The sequence below is a fragment of the Neophocaena asiaeorientalis genome, unplaced genomic scaffold (genome assembly GCF_003031525.2).
Source record: "Neophocaena asiaeorientalis asiaeorientalis breed wild unplaced genomic scaffold, Neophocaena_asiaeorientalis_V1.1 scaffold409, whole genome shotgun sequence".
Lineage (NCBI taxonomy): Eukaryota > Metazoa > Chordata > Mammalia > Artiodactyla > Phocoenidae > Neophocaena > Neophocaena asiaeorientalis.
Genome location: NW_020175208.1, coordinates 427,702 through 448,835, shown reverse-complemented (window position 1 = coordinate 448,835; position 21,134 = coordinate 427,702). Strand labels below are relative to the sequence as shown.

Sequence of the window (21,134 nt, the reverse complement as noted above, 5' to 3'; positions counted from 1 at the left end):
ACAACCTAATTTTAAAAATTGGGGACGGAGAAAAGAGGAAATACAAATTGGCTAGCAAATACCTGAAAAAGAATGACTTTACAACTAATCAAAGAAATGCAAATTAAAACAAGGAAATATTTTGCTTATCAGATTGGTAAAAACCTGTTATAAAAAGAAATGTGCACTTTTATACACTCCTGGTGAAATGCAAACTGATTCCAACTCCCTGGGGAGCAATCTGGTAATATATGTGTCAAGACCCTTTAAGAAAAGTCCACACCCTTTATGTTAGGGGAACTCAGCCATAAGTGCACTCAGGGCTATGATTTACTGCAGCCCTGGAGCTCAGTCCAGTTCCCTTTCTTTACATCCCAGGCCCTGCTCTGGGACACTCCACCACCAAAGCCCTGATGGACACTGCCTCTTCCTGATAAGGAGCAGCCATTTTATTAGAGGACCATGCCCCTACCATGAATGTGAAAGGTGTGATTCATATCTCGTGCTATGATCAACTTGGCCCTTTTCTTCCTTAGCTCTGTCACAGCCAGCTCCTTGCCTAGATGTTTGGAATCTTGTCTCTTCTTCCACATCCTTCCAAAGTATCAATCCCCATTACTCCACTCCTCTTTAAGAGTCAGCCCTGATCTCAACCTCACTTAGGGCTTAAGCTTAAGTTTTTTGAGAATGGTGGGGGTAGCGGCCTGTGACCATAGAGGGAGGGGCCTGAGAACTGGACCCCAAATGACAATCATATACAGACAGAGAAACCTAGCAGAGTAGGAAAAAACGGGCAAAGAAACAGAACACAGGGAAGCACACGAGGGCATTAGTGTGCGTCCAAAAGAAAGTGTCCGAGAATGTACCTGGGAAATTAATCTTAAAGGAGCTATGTGCAAAAACAACAAAAAAAAACCCCAACAAATTCTCTATGTGACCTCAGGGAAATTACTTCCTACCTGGAAAATCAGCTTCTCCTTAAGATAAAGGGGTAAATCCAGATGCTCTCTGATGACCTTAGAGCCCTAACATGCTGTGACAATGATCTGTGGGTCACAGAGAGGACGTGGGCCAATGGATATCCTTCGAGTCTAAAGCCTCAGCCCCGGGAGCAAAGATCCAGGGACCAGCCGGGGTAGTGGAGCGGTGGAGAGAGGGAATTGAGTACAAAACTATACGTACATATGCGTTTTTCTGGGAAAGGGTCCAGAGCTATCAACAGAGTCGGTGGCTCAAAGAATCTGAAGATCTTAATCTCAGAAACTTCTCCAGTTGGGAAACTGCACAGCTCCGAGACCACCAAACACAGCCCGCACTTTCCCTTCCGGCTCCCGGCAAGTCGAAATCTACCAATCCGGGTAAAGGGGAGATCAGGCCTCGTATCTTGCCCCTATGAGCCCGGGTCAGGGGTTTACCTGCTCACAGGCTCTGGCCTGCGGCTCCTTACGCCTCGGTTCCCACCTTAGGCGAACACGGCCCGGCCAGTCACCACGGGCGCCGCCATGTTGGCAGAACAACAACTTTATCGATGGCGGCTACTGCAGACACAGACAGGCGGGGGCGGAGCCGAAAGAGTAAGAGCGCGGCCTGGTCCCGACTCCCGGCATTCCTTGAGGCCGGGGCCGCTGGGCGGCTGTCGCGGGTTCCGCTCTTCGGTCACTGGCACCGCCCCCTGGCCCGAAGCCCCGCCCTTGGGCCCAGACCTCCACCCTGCGTCTAGCGGCTGCAAAACTCTGGACACCCAAGGATAAAATTCCTCACAATTGTAGCAGGGGTGTGAAAGCTATCAGTTTAGTGTCCCTAGGCGGCACGTGGTGTAAAGACCACTGGAGGAACCCCGAGGCCACGGTTCGAAGTACATCGTAGTTACAGCCTCCTCCTCCTCTCTCAACCTCTTGATCCTTAATGGACCACATGATGGTTAAGCCATCTTCCACCATATCCGTGGTCTAGCTGTGGGAGGGGAATTACCTGGCCAAAGTTGGAGGTAAAGTGTGCTTTCCTCACCTGATACTTGGGCTGGGAGTCAGGAAAGCATGATGCCTGACCACCCACTTTCCTATAAGAGTTTATGTATTCCACCCTGTAACCTCCCCATCCCTGGCAAGTATTTCTTGCTATAAATAAATAAATGAATGAATCAATGAATGAATTGCAAAGGAACAGTGGTGTTAAAGTATAATTTTAAAAAATGTAAAACCTGTTTAAAGGAGATTTAGAAGAACACATATATATGGGCAATCAGGAATACTGAAAGAAATTTGCTACTTGTGCAAAACTGGTTGATATCATGTAGGACGAGAAAAAGTAATGTTTGAGAGCTATCTTTTTCTACAGGGCTGAAATCACTTGTACCTCTATCAAACAAAGTTCATCCCATTATTCTGTATTCTACATCTATAGTTTATATCTTAGCTTTTACAGAGCTGGACAATAGAAGACAAGCAAATGTGCATACCCCACAGCACCAGATAATCCCCAGACCAGTACTCCACCCACACACTAATCTCTCACCAATTTCCAAGTCTTTAACAAAGTTTCCTGACAGTTCGAAATCCAAATACTTTGTTATTCAGTGTACACTTCAGACCAGCATCAGCCTCACTTGGGAATTTACTAGAAATATAGAATCTCAGGCCCCACCCCAGTCGTGCTGAATTGGACTCTGCATTTTAACAAACCTCTAGGGCATTCTTAGGCACACTGAAGTTTGAGACTCACTGTCTTAGAATGTGAGAGTTAGAAAGGATCTTGAGAATACTCTAGTCCAGCCGGCTCATTTTTCAGATGAATAAACTGAGGCCCAATAGAGCTGTCTAGCTCAAGATCACAGCAAATTAGTACAGTCATCCCAAGGTATCCCAGGGGGATACCAGGATCCCAGATCCTGGTCCTGGGTCCAGGACCCCTCGAGGATATCAAAATCCAAGGATGTTCAAGTCCCTTCTTAAAATGGTGTAATATTTGCATATAACCTATGCATATCCTCTTGTACACTTTAAACCATCTCTAGGTTATAATACCTATTACAATGTAAATGCTATGTAAATAGTTGCCAGTGTACAGGAAATTCAAGTTTTGCTTTTTGGAACTTTCTAGAATTTGGGGGGGGGGAATATTTCCCATCTGTGGTTGATTGAATCCACTGATGTAGAACCCACGGATACAGAGGGCTGACTGTAAATATTTGGTATTCAAAACTGGGTCTCTAACCTGCTAAAATAGTGCCCTTCCCAAAGTGCAGAATGAAAGACCATTAGTTGAGACAACTTCCAGGCCAATTCTCTCATTTCGAAGACGAGGACACTGAGGCCCAGAGATTGGCTACAGCTTGCCTGAGGTCACACAGCTAGTTGATGGCAGAGTCAGGATTCCCATCCAGGTCTCCTGATCTCTCCACCCCTGAAACCAGATGCTTAATTTAAATTGACACCATGGAAGCACTGACTCTCATATCAACATACCACACAAAGTAATTCAATCTTCAAGGACTTCATGCTGTATGCACATATAACTAGGGTGCCCTTTCTCTAATTTACCCAAAACACTAAATTCGAAGTAGCCTCTACCCTTATTTTGGTTAAAAATACCTCTTTCCTCTTATGAATTAAAGTTAACATTTACATTTCTAGGAGATTATTTCAAATAGAATTTTTCTAAAAGTTCACTTGCTTTACTGGAAAGTTGCTATTTTTACATCAAAGAAGACATAACATGAAAGTAAATTTCTTTTACTCTTAAAGAGCTTGCTACAGAGATACATTATTAAATGAAAGAGACAAGTTGCTGGGCTGTGTAAAATGTTACCCATTTTTGATTTTTTAAAAGAGAAAGGAAATAAATGAAGTACATGTGTTAGTATATGCATGGAAAGAAATCTAGAAAAATATGTCTCATACTATTTATTTCCTGTGATGATCTCTAGGGACAGTGGGGTTCTATGGGGCTTTCTTTCTCTTCATGATAGTTTTCTATGTTACTTTTGCTTTTTCTATTAGCTTGTGTGGTAGGCTGAATAATGGTCCCCAAAGATATCTAGGTCCTAATCCCTGGAACCTGTGAATATTATTTTATATGGCAAAAGATACTTTGCAACGTGATTAAATTAAAAATCTTGAGATGAGATTATCCTGGGTTATCCTGGTAGGTCCTAAATGCAATGACAGAGAGAGGCAGAGGGAAATTTGAGACAGAAGAAGAGGCAATGTGACCACTGAACAAGATGCTGTGCTGATGGTTTAGAAGATGAAGGGAGGACCATGAGCAAAGGAAAGCAAGGAATGCAGCTCTAGAAGATGAAAAAGACAAGAATATAGATTTCCCCATATGATCCAGCAATTCCACTTCTGGGTAGATACCCAAAAAAACTGAAAACAGGATCTTAAAGAGATACTTGCACACCCATGTCATAGAGGCATTGTTCACAATAATCAAAAGGTGGAAGCAACCCAAGTGTCCATCAAGGGATGACTGGATAAACAAAACATGGTACATAAATACAGTGGAATATTATTCAGCCTTAAAAGGAAGGAAACTCTGACACATGCTACAACATGGACAAACCTTGAAGACATGCTAAGTGAAACAGTCACAAAAGGACAAGTATTATATGATTCCTCTTGTATGAGGTACCTAGAGTAGCCAAAGTCATAGAGACAGAAAGTAGAATTGTGGTTGCTCAGGGGCTAGGAGGAGGGGGAATGGGGAGTCATTGTTTAACATGTACAAAGTTTCAGTCTGGGAAGATGAAAAGGTCCAGAGATGAATGATGGTGAATGCACAGCCATGTGGATGTATGTAATGCCACTGAGCTGTACATTTAAAAATGGTTGAGATGGTAATTTTAAATTTTTTTAATTTATTTATTTTTGGCTGTGTTGGGTTTTTGTTGCTGCGCACAGGCTTTCTCTAGTTGTGGCGAGTGGGGGCTACTCTTGGTTGCGGTGCACGGGCTTCTCCTTGCGCTGGCTTCTCTTGTTGTGGAGCGTGGGCTCTAAGCATGCGGGCTTCAGTAGTTGTGGCACATGGGCTCAGTAGTTGTGGCTCACGGGCTCTAGAGCACAGGCTCAGTTGTTGTGGTGCACGGGCTTTGCTGCTCCGCGGCATGTGGGATCTTCCCTGACCAGGGATCGAACCCATGTCCCCTGCATTGGCAGGCAGATTCTTATCCACCGCGCCACCAGGGAAGTCCCGAGACGGTAAATTTCATGATTACTTTACCACGATTAAAAAAAAGGAAAGAAAACAGATCCTTTCCTAGAACCTCCCAGAAGGGAGTGGACTTCTATTGACACCTTGATTTTGGCCCAGTAAAACTGATTTTGGATTTCTGACATCCAGAACTATAAGGAAATAAGTGTGTATTGTTTTAAGCCACCGAGTGTGTGGTAATTTGTATACTATTCAGCTTCTATGACTTTGTATACAGAAAAGATTAAGAAGACTTTTTATTAAATAGAGTGATGTCCATCACCATTTGTTTGATTTCATCTTTATAGGGCATTGTATGTTATTAACATTCTAATTCTTCAGAAAGTTTCTTTACATGGCACCGTCTCATCAAAGGAGCCTAGCTCTCCAGAGTCTCACCCAAACATTATTTGTCTCCTTTGGCCAGGACTCAACTTGAAGAACAGGTCAGGGTCAAACATGCCAGATACCACAAATAATCCTTAAAGAGAAGGAGAGCCTTCTTTCACACTTGAGTAAGCACTGCGAATAGCCGTGATAGTGGACATCCTTGTCTTACTCCATTGGTCCCTCACTTGGATTGGGGTTGCTTCTAATGCTCTACCTTAACGTATGATGCTTGCTTTAAGTTTTTGGTAAATACTCTTTGTGGTATCCCACCTCCAAGATACCACCAGTACCACTGATAACCCCACCTCCTGGTCTTCACACCAATGTGTATCCCCTCCCATGTTATACTGGACTGGGTTAGTGTGACCAATAGAATACAGCAGAAATAACTCTATGTACCTAAACTTTCCACATTAGGTTGTAAAAGACACTGCAGCTCCCATCTTGGTGTGTGTGTTTGTTGCATCACTCACTCAGGTGATGGGGTACGAGGGAGTATGTCATGAGCAAGGCTATAAAGAGAGCTAGGGACTTCCGTGGTGGTCCGGTGGTTAAGACTCCATGCTTCCACTGTAGGGGGCATGGGTTCGATCTCTGGTCGGGGAACTAAGATCCAGCATGCTGTGTGGAGTGGCACGGCCAAAATAAAAACAGAGAGCTACATGGTGAGGAACTGAGGTCATCTGCCAGCAGCCAGGTCAGTGGGCTTGGAAACAGTTCCTCCAGTCCGGTCAGCTCTAAGACTGCAGCCCCAGGCAACAACTTCACTGAAACAGGAGAGACCCTGAGGAGGAATCCCAGTTAAGTCACTCTCAGAAGCTGCATGAGATAGAACATGTTTGTAGGTTTAAGCTGCTATGCTTTGGGATAATTTTTCTCAGCAACAGATAACTAACGCACTCTTTATCACATCAGGAGAGCTTCCTTCTAATACCCAGTCTAGGATCCAGTCCAGGGTATACCCTGTATTGAGATACAATTCTTCTTTGTCTCCTCCAATCTGGGACAGCTCCTCCATCTTTATTTGCATGACCTTGACACTTCTGAAGAGTTCCAGTCAGGTATTTTGTAGAATGTCCCTCCTGATTTAATTCATGATTTGTATATGGGGCAGACATGCCACAGAATTGAAGGCAGAGCCCTTCTTGGTGCATTTTTTTAAAGGAATAGGAAATGCATGAACATGTTTGTAAGGGGGTGGAGATGGTAAAGTCAAAGGAGGAATCAGTGTCGGACATAGAAGGAATAACTGAAAGAGGGAAGCCTGAAAAAGTGAGAGGGGGCAGGATGCCCAGCTCCCAGAGGTGGACTTTCACATTTTACTCTCTGTATTAAAACACTGAAGTTTTTAACAACAGACATGTATTACTTTTGTGATTAAAAAATGAAAAATACTTGTTTTTTTAAACTCTAGGCTCAATCTTGTTTCAGAAATTATACTACCTTTTCCCCCCATATTGTAAGAGGCTTCTATAGCGTGGAGACTTGAAAATTTTACTTTCCTTCCAACGTATTTACTCATGTTTACTCCTTTAAGAGCCGGCATTCGATCTTTAGCCTGAACTACTGCATACCTCCCATCCCTGTGTCTCCCCCTCCAGCTTCCCGGCATCCTTCTCTGCGTGCTTCCTCTGCCTTGGTTTTCACTATAAGAGCATAAGAGCCAGGCCCTGCATCAGGAAATGGGTGGACAAGGATGAAGAAAACACGCTTCTCTGACCTCAGGGAGACTCTCATCTTCAAATTGCTTCTCTAGTTCTCTCTGCCTGGGTGCCCCTGCCTTTCCTCCCACCTGTGTGCCTTTCATATTATGGTGTCTGATCCTCCAAGTTTCTCTTCTTTTGTTTTTTTAAACTCTAGGCTCAATCTTGTTTCAGAAATTATACTACCTTTTCCCCCCATATTGTAAGAGGCTTCTATAGCGTGGAGACTTGAAAATTTTACTTTCCTTCCAACGTATTTACTCATGTTTACTCCTTTAAGAGCCGGCATTCGATCTTTAGCCTGAACTACTGCATACCTCCCATCCCTGTGTCTCCCCCTCCAGCTTCCCGGCATCCTTCTCTGCGTGCTTCCTCTGCCTTGGTTTTCACTATAAGAGCATAAGAGCCAGGCCCTGCATCAGGAAATGGGTGGACAAGGATGAAGAAAACACGCTTCTCTGACCTCAGGGAGACTCTCATCTTCAAATTGCTTCTCTAGTTCTCTCTGCCTGGGTGCCCCTGCCTTTCCTCCCACCTGTGTGCCTTTCATATTATGGTGTCTGATCCTCCAAGTTTCTCTTCTTCTTCTTCTTCTTCTCCTTATCCTTCTTCGTCCACCTCCGCCTCTCCCTGCTGCTTCCTCTTCTCCCCCCCCAACCCCTCCCTCTCTCACTGTTTCTTCTCTTCCCAACCACCTTATCAGTTGGTCTCTTTCTGGTCCCTCCCACGCCACGTCCTCACCCCCTTCCCACCTCGCCTTGCCCCACCTACTCTGTTGGACCCTACCAAGGTTTAGACATTCTGGATTCATTCAAGTACTATTTAAAAAATTGTAATGACCAATTTCCTGAGTTCTTTGCAGACTCCCTTAACAGCTTTGAGTTTTATTTGAATCACTGAAACTTTACTTCTCTACCCTTTGTTCATTTTCCTTACCTCTTGCACCTTGCTCTGCACTCTCTTTGATTAATACAAAAGCCTGTGTGTCAGGAATTTCCAGGAATAGGAGTCTCCATTTCTTCATTCATTTCTTCCCTTAGTGTAAAAACAAGCTTTTTCCCTGCTTACCTCACTAGGTAAAGCAAACTCACTAGAAATGACCTCGAGGTACAAGAGTAATAAATAATTCCAACTTGACATTTATTTCCATGCTTTTGCGACCTTTCAAAAAAATAAGTACTGAGGCAGCCATGTAAATTCTTATCTGAGCTGTCACATTTCAGACATTGATTCAGATCTTCTGGGAACAACTTGCAGTTTTCCATTATGAAGGCCAACCCCAAGATTCTTGCTACTGTATGGCCTGTTTTTCAATAAAAATGCCCCAGCTGTGATAATCAAGCCACTGAAGGTGTAGATAGGCTTATCATCTATGATTTTTCCCCTTACCTACTCCTCCCCCTTTTCTGATCAATGCTTCTGGACTTCCCTTTAAAAAGCCACCCCTCACCCCAACTCTGAGCCATTTAGTCTTGTGAACTTGACTCCACCCTTCATACCCCAGGTCTGAGGTCTGGCTTAATCCGGTCCAGTTATTCCATCCCCTGACCACAAAGACGGTTGAGGCAGGCACATTATCTAAGCTGGACTAACTAGTTGAAAGCATAGGACTTCTGCTAGGAACACTAGAACCCAGATTCTTTTTGCTGCTGTGTGGAAAGAAAAATCTCAGTAATTGCAGCAGCCATCCCAGAACGAGATGGATGAGTCTGCTAAGAATGAAGGCAGAAGGCTAAGAGAGGAATTGGGTCCTGGTGCTACAGAAGGATCTGCCAGATCAAGCCCGACCTGAAGCCAGCTGTCTCAGAATCCTCTTCCAAACTAGGTCTCAACTTTTGCACTTCTGTGTCTATCTTTGCATGGCCCAATCATAGCAAGAATCCTGCTAAGTCAGTTTAGCCAGACTCCCCCTGCCCGGGGTTCCTCTTCCTCCACCAACCCCCAAGTGATGTCTGATCACCCTGGCCTGCCTTCAGCAAGCATCCTGTTAGGTTGGCTTAGCCAGACTCTCCCCTTACCCTTGATGTTTCCTATTGGTAATTTTCCATCCACTGACCCTCACTCTGCTCCTTGGCTATAAATTCCCACTTTTCTTTGTTATATTCAGAGCTAAGCCTAATCTTTCTCCCCTACTGCAAAACCCCATTGCAGTAGTCCCTACACCTATAGTAAAAGTCTCCCGGAATAAAGTCTGCCTCACTATTTTAACTAGTGTCATGGATAATTTTTTCTTTAATAGTTCTTGCTGACCTGAAAGTTAAGCCTAGCACTGGTGGGTCAAAAGACTCATAATGATCTTTGCAAAGCCAGTGTCCAAGAGATCAGGAACCAAGAAAATGGGAGTAGATGCCTTTCTGAAGAGCAGTCTTGGCCTTGAGTGGCCTGGAGCAAAATCAGTACATATTTTCCTAGGTGCCTGATATAAAAGAGTACCCATTTTTGGCATCCCTTCCAGGATACAAAGTTTGCTGAAAGTGACCTCTTTTGTTGACTTTTAAAATTTTATGTCTCCCCCACCCTGCTGCCATGCCTTGCGGTTCTTGAGTGTGTAGGAAAAAACCCACTTGGAGTGACTCACACCACAATTATCCTTGGACACAGAGACAGACCTTGGGATTAAGCTTTTGAACTGTTCATTACAGGGGAGAAAAAAATCCTTTCCACTGCTGCAAATCTCCTTAGGCTTTGTGATTACTTCTAGAAAAAGATAATCCTATTTGAAGAAATACTGAATGTATAAAACAGTACTGAGTGACATTTGACCTGAAGATATTCAGAATTTGTTATTTTTAGTCTAAGAGTGGGTTATGGGTTATTTATACTTATTTGCAAATGTATAAAATGTATCTTGTCCATCTTTTGGTGATATCTGCAATTTTAATAAATAAATGTTAGTAAGATCTTATAGGTCCTATATCCCTGCCATTAATTTGGTGTTTAGTCAGACCATCTCTGGCATCTCTTGTATTCTTGTAGAGGTAATTAGCCCTTGAATTTATGTGTATATGTCTTCTCTTCCCAAGTACACAATAAATTAATTAAGTCAATGATCACACTCCTCTGATCCTTGATCAGCAGCATAGTTTTGTACACAGAGGACAGCAAGTTGTGTGTCAGTCCCAACAATCTAGTTTACTGTGTTACAGTCCAAACTGTACAGCAGATAAATAGAGAAAGCACAGGCCTCAGTTTCCTACTCTGCCCAATCTGTGAGATGTAGGAGTCGTGTATGGAAAGAATTTAACAAGTGCCAGGCATGCAGAGGGAGTGTAGGAAGTGGTGGGCTGGTATTAGCAGTAACAATGATGTAACTGCCCCGTAATGTCCTGTAGTGGCTGGAAGGACTTGCCGGCATACCCTTAACCTGACAGTGGCTTCCCAGTGGCTGGTGACGAACACACCCCAAGTAGAGAGGATGGCGCCAAATAGTCTGTGCTTTTCCTACTCATCCCCTTGCAGAACAACCAGACTGTCTGAGGAGCACCCTGGAGTTCCTTCTTTCTAGTCTCTTCTCTTTTCTCTCCCTCCTCACTCCCTGCGGTCCTTATTACCCATCACGTCCCTCCTCCTCACCCACAGAATTTCCAGATCTTTAAGACAAACCAGGCTTTCTCTTCCTAATGTTGGTTGTTTTTCATAGCAGTTCATGTTCTTATGCTGAATGACCTCCTTCCCACCAGGGTAGAAGATGAAAAGAATAAAGGGGGAAAAGGGACCGAAAATCCTGCATAGCCAAACAATAACAACGATAAAATCATCACCGTCATCACTGTCACCATCATCATCATCATCTGAATTCTCTACCTGGAGCCCAGAGCGTAAGGAGGGAAGGAGGGGGATGGAAGAAAGAGGAGCTGCACTGTGTTCAAGTACTTGACCACGGGAGGAGAAAGAAGAGAAAAAAGGGAAACATCTATCTATGAAACAGAAACAGACTCTCAGACATAGAGAACAGACTTGTGGTTGCCAAGGGGGAGAGGGGTGGGGGTGGGATGGAGTGGGAGTTTGGGGTTAGCAAATGCAAACTATTACATATAAAATGGATAAACAACAAGGTCCTACTGTATAGCACAGGGAACTATATTCAATATCCTGAGATGAACCATAATGAAAAAGAATATAAAAAATAATGTATATATATGTATAACTGAATCACTTTGCTGTACAGCAGAAATTAATACATTGTAAATCAACTATACTTCAATTTTAAAAATCTAAAAAAAAAAGGAAAGGAAGAGGAGAGAGAACAGGAAGAAGAGGAAGACAAGAAAGAGAAAGAGGAGAAGTTGGAGGAAGGAGAGAATGAGGAGGAGATTGAGGAGAAGTACATGGAAGAGGAAGTGGGAGCCTTGGGATGGGGCAGGCGATACGATACTATCCCTGGCTCTTGGCCCAGGGTAGCAATGCCATTCTAGAGTCTGCAAAGGGTTGAAAACAGGAGATGACACCTCAGTGCAGTTTATGAGTCAACTGAACTATTCTGCAGCCATTTAAATCTGGACACCCTGTCCCCAAAAAGAGGAGAAGGATGCTGAAAGCCTTCAATTACAGAACCCTTGTTACAGGCCCGGTACTGTGCCAAGCTGGGTGGTGGCAAGCAAGCTGTTTCTCCTCTCTAGTCTTTAGGCTCTTCATCTGTAAAGAGACAGAGGTGGTGCCTACCTCATAGATTTGTTGTAAGGATTGAGAGAGAGAACGCATATAAAGTGGTTAATGGCAGTCCCTTAGGGGCAGCGGTGCTGCTTCTTACAGGAAGTGTGCGTGGGACAGGTAGGGAAACCTTTCCAGTGTGTAGATCGCATAAAGGTGTAGGCCACTTAGTGCTGATAAATTGCAAAGAGGTATATATTCAATCCTCTTCTTTTGGTTCAGTCCCCACATCATCTCCAAGGTATGAAACAGGGACATTGTCCAGGTTAGTTAAACCTCTGTTCTCAAACATGTACATGCATATGAATCACCCAAGGATCAGAAAGTCTGGGGTGTGCCTGAGGTTCTGCATTTCTAGCAGGCTCCCAGGAGATGCCGATACTGCCAGCCCATGTACTGCACTGTAAGCGGTAAAGAGCTAACCAATAGCTTTGGTGTAACAGTGTCAGTTGAAACATGAAAGCAATGCAGAAACCAGACAAGATACATGACTACAGATTTACTTCCTAATACTTATTCTCTTAATTGGGGGAGCAAACTCTCATCTGAATGAGTGGGAAGGAAGGAAGGAAAGAAGGAAGGAAGGAAGGAAGGAAGGAAGGAAGGAAGGAAGGAAGGAGGGAAGGAAGGAAGGAAGATGAAATAAAAATGAATTACTTCTAAGGCCATACAGTAAAAGACAGTAAGAGCTAACAGAATTTTGCCAAATAGAGATTGGTCCTATTGAACTTACTTGAATAAACACAACTAAATCATTTGAAATCAACCAACTGTTCATCAGATGGAAGCTGCCAAAGTACTTGGAAAAGATATTTTTTTGAGTGTTTAACATCTCTCCACCTGAGTCTTGTTTACATATTAAATTTGCTCAGCAGCTCCAAAGGCAAAGACCAATCCCTATCAAAATAACCATATTTCCTTCTGAATTGAACTAATCACATATGAACAATTCAATTCAACTCATCAAACAACATCTGAACATCCTGTACGTACTGAGCGCCACCTTCGGTCCTGGAGAGGAAGAGAAAAAAGGCACTGAACACACGCTCTCAGGAGCTCGGGGTGTAATGGTGGACACAGACAGTGGAGCCCTGCCATCATCTATGATGCTGGTCAGCACAGGGACTGCAGCACACAGAGGAGGGACACATCTCTCAGCCTGGAGAGGAAGGAGAGGGCACAGTGGGTAGGGATAAGTCAGGAAAGGCATCCTGGAGGAGGTGATTTGAGCTCTGTCCTGCTTGTGTGAGTGGAAAACAGCTCCGGGATGTTCATTCTTCAAGTCCCCAACATGGGACCTAGGAAGATGGATAGGCCTCTGTCCTCCCTAGTCATGAATTGCTGGCTGGCGAGTCTTCAGTTCCTTGGCTTCTTTGCCACCCCATACCCTACCCACCACCACAGCCAATAGGGGGCAGAGACAGTGGTCCTGAGCAAAAAGAATCTCCAGGTATTACACTAATGTATGCAGTAGCATCTCATTAGCATCTTTGCCAGCAGAAAGCACATAAATAATTCATCGGTTCTGCTCTAGAATATCTGATAGAGTGGTCCAAACTCCCTCGCAGAAAGGGGAAGCCTCAGGAGCTGGGGGAGGGCTCTGATGGAGCAGCAGCTCTCAGGCTGGAAAGTCTTCACTCGTGGACCCACAGTGCGGCTCTGATGGAAGAGAACAAAGCGATGCATCGCTTTCCTTTTACCCAAGAAGGAGACCCCTTTTCTCCTATAAATGAGACCCTCTAAAAGAGTGGAAGCCGACCAGGGTGACCCACTTACAAAACAGAATAAAGATTCACTGTCAGGAAGCTCGCAATAACCCCAGATCAGCCCTTTCCAAGGCTCCACATGTGCTATACAGAAACTGATCCACAGCCTAGTTAGAAGTTCTGCAACACAGAGACCTTTTAAGCATTGTTTGATAAATAGTTTTCCCAAACATAATTGACCATGGAAACATTTTTTTAAATAGCTGAGGACTTATTAACATTCATCAAAAACTAGTATTCCATAGATGGCAGAGTTGCAGTTAGAGTCAAAGACCTCAAGATCTGCTGCGGAATTCCTTCTCGTGGATTTCCCTGGTGGTCCAGTGGTAAAGAATCCACCTTACAAGGCAGGGGATGCGGGTTCAATTTCTGGTCAGTGAACTAAGATCCCACATGCCGTGGGGCAACTAAGCCTACGTGCCACAACTACTGAGCTCGCACGCCTCAACTAGAGCCCGCGTGCCGCAAATTACAGAGCCCACGCGCCCTGGAGCCTGTGCGCCACAACTAGAGAAGAGAAAAAACCCTCACGCCACAACTAGAGAGAAGCCCTCACACCACAGTGAAGAGCCCACGTGCTGCAACAAAAGATCCTGCATGCCTCAGCGAGGATCCTGCGTGCTGCAACTAAGACACGACACAGCCAAAAATTAAATAAATAAATAATAAATCTTAAAAAGAATTCCTTCTTGCTCAGGGGAGGTCAGTCTTTGTTCTATTCAGACCTTCTACTGATTGGATGAAGCCCACCCCATTATGGAGGGCAATCTAATGTATTCGAAGTCCACTGATTTAAACGTTACTCTCATCTGAAAAACACCTTCAGAGAAACATCCAGAATAATGTTTGACCAAACATCCGGGCATCCGGGCACTGACACACAACATGAACCATCACACAGCCCTATTTAGTGTCATGTCACTCTATGCACCATCAGCTAAGCTTCACTGGAGCTGAAGGACCAAACCTTCCCAGCTGGCTCACTCCCATGGCTGGCAAGTTAGCGCTGCCTATGGGCTGGGAGCTCAGCTGGGCTGTTGGGAGAAAGGTGCAGGGCCAGGTTTCTCTCTATATGAGCTTCTCCATGGGGCCGACTTGGCTTCCTCCAGCAGGATGGAGGTGTTCTAGGTCTTATTACAACCCACCCTCTGCTCAAGTTATTTACATTTAGCCCACATGCAAAATATACTAACCCCCCCCACCCCCAAGTCTCATCCCTTTACCACATCTGGCTTGAGGATCAGAAGCTTATCATCGACATAAGGTTCAGGTGTGGATGAAGCTTGAGTTCAAAGAGACAGCCACAAAACATTCCGCCCACTGAGAAGGCAGTGTATGTGCCCTCCCCTGAATCTGGGGACAGGGACCTCTGGTGATTATGCTGACAAATGGCAGATGGCAAAGTGACGCTGTGCTGGTTTCCAGGCCTGGGCCTTAAAAGACTGGTGCTTTCTGCTTTCTGTCTCTTGGAACACTTGCTCTGGACCCTGAGCTGCCATGAAATCCAATTACCCTGAGACCATCCTGCTGGAGAGGCCATGGTAGAGGTTCCAGTCAACAGCCTTCCAACCACCCTGACAAGGCTCCAGCCATGTGAGTGAAGCCATCTTGGACCCTCCAGACCAGCCCGGACACCAGCTTGAGTAGCCCTGAGTAACTGTGGTGGACACCATAGGGATAGATCTGCCCAGATTCCTGACCCACAAAATCATGTAATAAAATTGTTGTTGTTTTAAGCCATAGCAAGAGATAACAGGAACAAACAGTATTTGACATCTTTTAGGTCACTAGTTGGTTTTAAACTCTTGGTTTTATGTTTAATAGCAGAAACCTCCTTTCCAATAACCTCTCACATGGAACCCTAATATGTAAAGAGATCCAAGGAGCTACTTTGCTAAAAGTAAAACTCCCTCAACCTTCGTATCCCCATGGCTAAAGCACCTCTGAAAAAGGTACTCCTTGTTTTACAAAGACTATACTCAAGGTCCAAGGCTTAAATGGCTTGCTTTACGTCAGTAGTTCTCAAAGTGTGGTTCCTGGACCAGCAGCATCAATATCTTCTGGAAACTTGTCAGAAATACAAATTCCCAAGCCACGTCCCAGATCTACCAAATCAGAAACTCTGGGGTGGGGCTCAGCCTTCTGTGTTTTAACAAGCCCTCCAGGAGATTCTGATACACGATAGAGTTTGGGAACCACTGCCCTGTATCACAGAGTGAGGTAATTACCCAGCAAAACCTTGACTTGATCTGACCTGGGTTTGAATCCTGGACATTTCTCAGTTTTGTGACCGTAGGCGAGTTACTGTCTCAGCCTCAGTTTCCCTACCTGAAAAGAGAAGAGAGTAATAACTACTGTTGATACCCTCTTCCATTCTTTCTCTCTCCTCTGATGGTCCCAACCTTTCTGGGTGAAGGAAAAGGAAAAAGGGCTCTAAGCCCCAGGTTAATGTGGTGACTCTGAGCCCTGCCGGTAGAGTGGGTGGCTGCCATTCCCTGAACCTGGGTTCTGGAGTTTCCTTCTAAGCAACCTTGACTAATCTGAAGAGCCAGGGAAGCAAGGAGGATATGCAACCAGTGAGATTTAATTTAAATTGAATGGCTTCACTAAAACTTCTGAGAGGAGCTTCAGGTGTCTCTAGCACATGAGTTCAAGTCCATCCCTGTACAGGAAACCCCATCTCTCCCTCTAGTCCTCATGCCTCTGTCTGAAACACCAGCCCAAGAGCCCTCTGCCCCTCCTGGACTCCTCCCCAGACCTCCCTGCAAGATGAAGCAAGCCAGACCACAGCTGGTTCTGCCTCTAATGACTATTTTCTTCATTTGCCTGTTTTCCCTTCTTTCTCATCATTATGTCAATACCAGAAGGAGAAGGTTGTCAGGGCAACCTAGAGTGGAGGCGAGAAGTTCATCCTTGACCAAGACCTTAAGTCTGCTTGGTTAAACACCCACTGAGTTCTTGGCTGCTCTCTGTTTTCTGGAAGCAAGAATGTAAAAATTCAACATTTTCTGCTTTTCTCCTCTTTTCTCTCCCTCTAATCATCTTAATCTCTCTCTTCTTCTCTCAAGTCAGCCTGACCTGTGTACATTCTCCAGAATTTACTAGCTTTAACTCCTTCTGTTTCTACTAACTAAACTTGATACTCTTTTCTACCTGAATCAATACATTGAGACCCTACAGTACCCTGTCTGATGGGTACTGCACACAGCACCCCACCTCATATCCTGGCGGGGGAGGGATTAGATGTGGTCCAGCACCGGGAGGGCTGGGGGCATGTGGCAGACACATGGATGTTGGGCTGGTGGTATTACTGTTTTAGTAATCCCTGTCTCCCTGGCTGGCATTCTCTCCATTATAAAACTAGAATGTCAGTGCTCAGAGCTGCCACAATTGTGTTATGATAGCATTTAAAATGAAAGAATGGAGAGAAACATACCTGAATACAGACAGTGATTAAGTCTAAGAGATGAGATAATTTTTATACTTTTCTGTATTTCCTGATTTTTTATAATGAGCATACATTACTTTTCTAACTTTCTTTTTGAAATAATTATATATTTACAAGAAATTGCAAAAATAGTACAGAGAGGTCTCATGTACCCTCCACCCAGGCATATATAACTTTTATAATAAAAAATTAAAACTAAAAATAATTTCTCCTATACACACAGGAGCCAGCTTGAGGGTTCCCAATGGCCAAATCTGAGATAATTTGAGCGATAAATAACCATAGTAATGGATTATAAACCATAGGGAAAAAAATCCATGAGTCCATACTGTTATAAATAAATTCCTGAATAAGTAAATAAGAAGGAGAAGGGATAATTCTTCTTTAAAGTAAAATTCCGATTAATAAATGTAGAATGAATGATAGAGATAGGAAATCAGGAATAGGCAAACAACATGGAATAATTGTTGTCCAAAGGCATTATCAATGGATGCCAAATCAATGGGTAAAAGAACGAAAAAAGAAGATATTTGCAGAGTTTCAAAGTAGCTCAAGATAATTATTAATTACAAAGGTAAAAACAGAAACTGTGCAGATACCTACCACCTTAACCAAGTGATGAAAGTCAACAGCACCAGTAATAAGACATGTTGATATCACGTATCCCTTATATGATTCATAATATCACTTCTGGTGCTTTTGTCCAAAATGCATTACCTCAATCTAATCACGAGAAAATCTCAGACAAACCCAAATTGAGGGACATTCTACAAAATGCATACTCAATACTCTTCAGAAGTGGCAAGGTCATAAAAGACAAGGCAAGACTGAGAAACTGTCCCAGATTAAAGGAGACATGACAATTAAATGTAATGTGGGATCCTGTGTGGAGTCTGAACTATAAAAGGAGATTGGTGGGAAAACTAATGAGCATATCATTAGCATTCTTGGTTGTAAGCAACATAAACCAACATGATTTGTTGGAAAACCATCAGTGTGGGGAGGAAGAGGCCAGATTTGAACCTAGGCATACTGGCTCCATAAGTCCAGCTCCTAACCACTTCATTTTGCTTCCTTTTGACAAATAAGCCTTTACCGAGACTTTGTGTTCCAGGCACTGGAGATATAAAATTAAACAAAGAATTGGTCCCTGAACTCAATTATTGCCAACCATGTTGGCATCCCCAGTCCTGAGCATAGTGCCAGACTCCTGGCAGATGCTTAATAACTGGGAATCAAATGAATCAATGAACCAACGTGGTAGTGGCCCCCAAGGTGGCCCCCAATAATCCCCACTTCCTAATGTTGACTCTTTAGGTAGTCCCCTCCTGTACTGAATAGCGTCGTCCTGTGGGACCAATATAATATAGTGGAAGTGATGGTGTGCGATTTCTGAGGCTAGCTCATGAAAGACACTGTGGCTTCAACTTCCTTTTGTAGGATCACTTGCTGTGGGGCAGCCACATCACAGACACTCAAGCAGTCCAGGTTTACATGGCAAGAAACTAAAACCTCTTGCTAAGAGCCATGTGAGGGAACCATACTGGATGCAGATCCCTGAGTCCTGGTCAAGCTTTCAGATGACTGCAGCCCTGGCTGGCATCCTGACTTCAACATCATGAGAGACCTTGAGCCAAAACCACTCAGCTAAACTGTTCCTAAATTCCTGACCCACCAAAACTGTGTGATAATAGTTATTATTGTTTTAGGTAGCTAAGTATTGGGGCAGTTTATTGCCCAGCAATAAATAAGAAATACAGTCAGTGAATGAATGAAATGTCAGACCTATTCTTTCCCTGCTGTGTCTTGTGCTTATTAGCATAGCATTGTCATAACATTTGATTGTTTACAAGCCTGTATCACCTGATGCCCTGAGGACAGAGATGGTCCGTGGTCTCTGGGTCCCCAGTGCCTGGTGCCATACCTGACATATGGCAAGTGCTCAATAAGTATTTGCCGAATGGATGAGTGCCAAGAGACAAATGGAGTCCTAAACCCATCTTTATCCAGAGTTCTCTAGCAGTCCTAAAAGTATTACTGCTGGGAAGGAAGAAAAGGGATAGAGTTTTATTGAGAACACTGAAGTCAGTAGGGTTCTTTTCTCCTGATTTCCAATCATCAATGTATTCCAAAAGTTTTGAATTTGAAACAGAAACAGAAGTATTTAGTAAGGAGATCAATGCCTTCCCTCCACTCACTTGGGTTGAGGAATGACACCTCCCTCTATGCCACAAAGGTATAAAATGACCCTTCTTAGGTCACCTCAGTGGGCCAGCTTGTCACTGTTTTGCAAATAACACAATATATAGAAATCGATTATATATAAAATTTAAACTTTTCCCTCTACTTGGAAAGCAGCCATTAAAAATTATGAGAACGAAGATAACCTATGGAATGGGAGAAAATATTTGCAAATGATGTGACCAACAGGGATTGATTTCCAAAATATACAAACAGTTCATATAGTTCAATATCAAAAAAACCAAACAGCCCAATCAAAAAATGGGCAGAAGACCTAAACAGATATTTCTCCATAGAAGACATACAGAAGGCCAAAAGGCACATGAAAAGATGCTCAACATCACTAATCATTAGAGAAATGCAAATCAAAACTACAGTGAAGTATCACCTCACACCAGTCAGAATGGCCATCATCAAAAAGTCTACAAATAATAAACGCTGGAGAGGATGTGGGGAAAAAGGAATCCTCCTACACTGTTGGTGGGAATGTAAATTGGTGCAGCCACTATGGAGAACAGTATGGAGGTTCCTTAAAAAGCTAAAAATAAAGTTACCATATGATCCAACAATCCTATTCCTGAACAAATATCCAGAAAAGATGAAAACTCTAATTCCAAAAGATAATGCACCCCAATGTTCAGAGCAGCACTATTTATAATAGCCAAGACATGAAGCAACCAAAATGTCCATTAACAATTGAATGGTTAAAGAGGATGTGGTACATGTATACAATGGACTCTTGCTCAGCTATAAAAAAAGAATGAATTAATGCCATTTGCAGCAACATGGATGGACCTAGAGATGATCATACTAAGTGAAGTAAGTCAGACAGAGAAAGACAAATACTATATGACATCACTTATATAGAGAATCTAAAATGTAATATAAATGAACTTACTTACAAAACAAACAGACTCACAGACATAGAAAACAAACTTACAGGTGCCAAAGGGGAAGTGGGGGACGGATAAATTAGGAATTTGTGATTAAAAGATACACACTACAATATATAAAATAGATGAACAACAAGGACCTACTGTATAGCATAGGGAACTACATTCAATATCTTGTAATAACCTGTAATGGAAAATAACCTGAAAAAGAATATATATATATGTATGTATAATTGAATCGCTTTGTTGTACACCTGAAACATTGTAAATCAACTATATTTCAATTAAAAATTTTTGAGAACTATTGATCGATAAGGAAAATATATAAAGTTCAGTGGGGAAAGCAAGGATAAAATTAGGTGGGCATCGCCAAGACTGTATTGGGCATCTCTTCAGATCTGCTTGGCCCTGCCTCCCTCTTAGTCCTGCCCACGCTGGGGTGACCAGTTCTGGGTCAACTCCGGCCAGCTTCTCACAGCTGCAACCTGACATTATGTGTCCCCTGCTTATGCTGCTCACCCTGGGGCTTCTCTGTCAATGCCATCGCCTGGGACTTAGGGGAAACCCACTCAGCACCCATGCAAGGGCACCTCAGAAATGTGGGTGACTTACCCCATGGGGAAAGCCTTTGACCGACGGGGGTTGGGAGCCAATGGAAAATGCTTCTCTCTTTCTCCCCCCACCCATGCAAGGTCTTCCTATGACTCCTCAGATGATCTTGGATCCAGCACCCAGGTGCACTCAGCTGTGGCCAGTTCCATAACACATTCTTGCCAGCTTCGCTCCCCATTTCTCATTCCTCCTCCCTGAAATCATGCTCCTCAGTGAAATATTTGCACAGAAACCTTTGTCTCAGACTCTGCTTTCTGGGGAA

General features: G+C 43.6%; 1 protein-coding gene across 4 annotated transcripts in view; it reads right to left on the bottom strand.

Annotated features, from left to right (window-relative positions):
- Positions 1-21,134, bottom strand: part of LARS2 (leucyl-tRNA synthetase 2, mitochondrial) — a 272,119-nt gene that overhangs the window by 162,669 nt on the left and 88,316 nt on the right. For 2 of the 4 annotated variants that reach the window (XM_024765317.1, XM_024765314.1), the window contains exon 1: positions 1,395-1,481. The exons of 1 other annotated variant lie outside the window; for it this stretch is intronic. The gene's annotated coding sequence lies outside the window, so the exon portion shown is untranslated. One more of the 4 variants, XM_024765315.1, reaches the window with a different exon arrangement.